At 33.5% G+C, this 3864-nt stretch overlaps 1 pseudogene; it reads right to left on the bottom strand.

The window, feature by feature from the left end:
• Positions 1-479: 479 nt before the first annotated feature.
• LOC145263977 (U2 spliceosomal RNA) lies at positions 480-615 on the bottom strand (annotated as a pseudogene).
• Positions 616-3864: the final 3249 nt, after the last annotated feature.

The following is a 3864-nucleotide window of genomic DNA, read 5'->3' as shown; positions in this document are numbered from 1 at the left end:
GAAGAAAGAAAAGAAAAGAAGAAAGAAAAGAAAAGAAGATGTAAAAGAGAGAAGATAAGGGCATTAAACAGGAAAAATGTTACTCGTTATATAATTGATATTTTCGGCGTCGTACACAATAATAGTTTTTCTTATGTCTACTTATTTTTATTACTCTTTAAATTACTCTTTAAAAGTAACCATTTAAAGCATAACAAGGCCGATAGCCATTAGTCGCGTACTCTCGTGTAATGAATGAATGCGGTAATGTAGGATTGACATGAAATTCTTAAAGATAAACTAAAATGACCGAAAAATGGGCTGAAATGATTTAAATAAATAAAAAGTAAATGACTTAGAATGACTTTAATGAACTTAAGGATGAATTGAATGACCTTAAGAATGACTTGAATGCTTAAAAAATAACTGGAATCCTTCAAAAACAACTTGAATGATTTGGAGATTTGGACTTGAATGGCTTTGAGACTGACTGGTTGTAAAGTGGGTGATCATTTTACATTAAATTAATACAAGAAAGTGATCCCCACTTTATATCACAAATTTACAAACATAAGCACAGCATGTAGTAAGAACAGATACTACACTTTGATCTTGGCCAAAAGGCCAAGAAAAGGTGTATTTATTTGCTCCCCCACCGAGCAAATTAGGCACAAGGCCGATTTTTAATGTGAGGAGTGAAGGGGAAATGGGGACCAACTCCCCGGGGAGTAGGGGAGCTGGATAGTGACAATTGGTATGAAGGGTTGCTCCTAGATTGACCAAGGTCTTATATGTGGGGTTGCCCCCACATATGGTCTTTGCTTGCAGTATCTGCCGGAACAGATGGTATTTATTTGCTCCCCCACCGAGCAAATTAGGCACAAGGCCGATTTTTAATGTGAGGAGTGAAGGGAGGGGGAATGGAAAAAGGGGACCAGCTCCCGAGAGGTGGGAAATGGGAGCTGGTTAAAGGTCAGGCATGTGGGGTTGCCCCCACATCTGGTCTTTGCTAGTCATAGCCGGTTTTTGCTAGTCATAGCTTGCAGTATCTGCCGGAACAGATGGTATTTATTTGCTCCCCCACTGAGCAAATTAGGCACAAGGCCGATTTTTAATGTGAGGAGTGAAGGGGAAATGGGGACCAACTCCCCGGGGAGTAGGGGAGTTGGATAGTGACAATTGGTATGAAGGGTTGCCCCTACATTGACCAAGGTCTTATATGTAGGGTTGCCCCCACATATGGTCTTTGCTTGCAGTATCTGCCGGAACAGATGGTATTTATTTGCTCCCCCACCGAGAAAATTAGGCACAAGGCCAATTTTTAATGTGAGGAATGAAGGGAGGGGGAAGGGGAAAAGGGGACCAGCTCCCGATAGGTGGGAAATGGGAGCTGGTTAAAGGTCAGGTATGTGGGGTTGCCCCCACATCTGGTCTTTGCTAGTCATAGCTTGCAGCATCTGCCGGAACAGATACTACACTTTGAACAGACCTTTGATCTTAACCAAAAAGGCCAAGCACAAAAGTGTTGCGGACAGACTAACCGACCGACCGATCGACGGAGTGACGTATAGAGCCGCTTGCACGCGACTAAAAATATCAAAATGTTTTACTGAATTTAAGTTGAGGATTGACTATTTCAATTATTTGAACTACTGTTCTTATCCTAACATAAAAAGCGTTATGTAAGTTAAATCAGCTTGAGACAAATTTTGTAGAAAAGTGATGATCTCACTGAGTGTTACCGATGTCTTTTACTCTGCATCACTCATTTCGATGAGTTAAAATCATAAAGAAATAGATAAATCTTTAATTATTTAGTCTCTCACTCCTAAGTCCGTTCACTCAAATAAAACCTTGGAAAAACTCATCTAACTCCTCCTTGTGTCATTTTTTACTGTATGAAAAGAAGCAAAAAACGGCGACAAAGACAAACGGTAAAATCAGAAGATAAAAAAGAAAAATGTTATTCCTATTTTTTTTTTAAACTAAAAATGATATTTAAGCTTACCAATGTTTATTAAAAAGGAAGCTGAAAATCCTGCGTAAATCAAACGCGGAGACCTTGCAAAAAAAGAGAATGCCAAAAAAGCATAAAGAACTTTGTTAATAAAAACATTACACAAATATTTAATGAATTTTAGGTCATGAAGACAATATTTTCATCAGCTAGAACTAATAGTACCAGAAAAGGTTGAACATTTTCGAAGAATATATATATATATATATATATATATATATATATATATATATATATATATATATATATAGGTTCCAGATGCCATATCATGCCCTATGTTCATGCATGTGAATTCATAGTCTTCATCTCCATTGTTTCAGACACTGACGAGAACGACATTCTTCGAGTGTAACGGATGCAGCCTGTAAGCCTAGTTCCAGCGAGCCTAATCTCAAGACAAGTCACCATCCATCTTTACAGTCATCAGCTGCATCATAGAAGGAAGGTGAACGACATATCATCTAATATATATATATATATATATATATATATATATATATATATATATATATGGAAATATGTTTTTTTTTTCAGATATATTTTGCCTTTTATTTATACCAATCTTTTTATTTATGAATCTCAATCAATTACAGAGCATACAAAAAATAAATGTTCGAAATGCTAACCATTTTACAATTTATTCCTTCAAGTATGTGGACATGCACAATTTTTAACAGCACCTGTTTTGTGACGCAAAATCATTTATTAATATCAATCATATTATATATATATATATATACATGTTTATATATATATATGTATGTATATCATGTTTATATATATATATATATCATGTTTATATATATATATATCATGTTTATATATATGTGTGTGTGTTATATTATATTGCTAGAATGGGTTGATAGCAACAATTAGTGTATTTCATCATTAGTTACAATTGTTTCAAGACTATTCGGAAAAATTCAAACATTATGTCATTTGAAAATTTTCACAAGAACAACCTCTCTTTAGACTTATTGAACAAAAACACTTTAACAATAAAACATTATGGAAACCATTTCCCTTATAAGGAAAAGAAAACAAGCGAAAATATTTTACCTATATCGCATCCTTGCAAAGTATTTTTTAAAGATTTATATATTTACCTATTTTCGTATCTCCATTTAAAAAGATTTCAAACAAATTATCATACAATGTTACCACTAATTACCTATTTCAATTTAATATGTTTTATTAATACTATTGATTGATTTCTTAAATTAAATTTCTTTATTTCTTTATTTAATTTAAATTATTTTTTTCTAATCCGGATTAATAAACTAAGTTATATTGTTGCGATTCTATGTTAGTTTCGTATCTGGAATTTGCTTTGTTTATTTACAAAAATATCGGCTAACCTATTTATGTGATTTAAGAAAAGTTTTTATTTAAAACTTCACGATTATCGGATATTTTAGATGTAAAAAGGGAGTTTACTCTGTACGTACGAAATTTTAAAGGTATAGTTGAATTATAAGTTATCCAAACGTTGAAAGGGAAGTAACTAAAACCGATCGCTGTTTTAATGTTTATGCAGGTTTCTAGGTTTGGTAAATTCCTAATATGCATTTATGATTTATTTATTAATTAAATTAATTATTATTATATTATTATTAACTAGCGGGGGTACCCGGCGTTGCCCGAGTGTTTGTTTCCGGGACGGGGGGGGGGGAGTTTTAAAAAATGTTATGGTAGGTAAGTAGGAAGGATCAAACCCGGAGTCATGAGTAAAAGTAGGAAAATAAAGTGTGAAAAAAACAAAAAAAAAAAAAACAAACAAACATCTGCAACGTTAACAGTTCGGCCACCAAGAAAAGTCCATTCCAGTTGTTTAGGAAAAAAAAAAAAAAAAAAAACACTATGGTAGG

Source organism: Euprymna scolopes, chromosome 39 (genome assembly GCF_053919585.1).
Source record: "Euprymna scolopes isolate OS-2025 chromosome 39, ASM5391958v1, whole genome shotgun sequence".
Classification (NCBI taxonomy): Eukaryota; Metazoa; Mollusca; class Cephalopoda; order Sepiida; family Sepiolidae; genus Euprymna; species Euprymna scolopes.
This window is presented reverse-complemented; position numbering and strand designations above follow the sequence as displayed.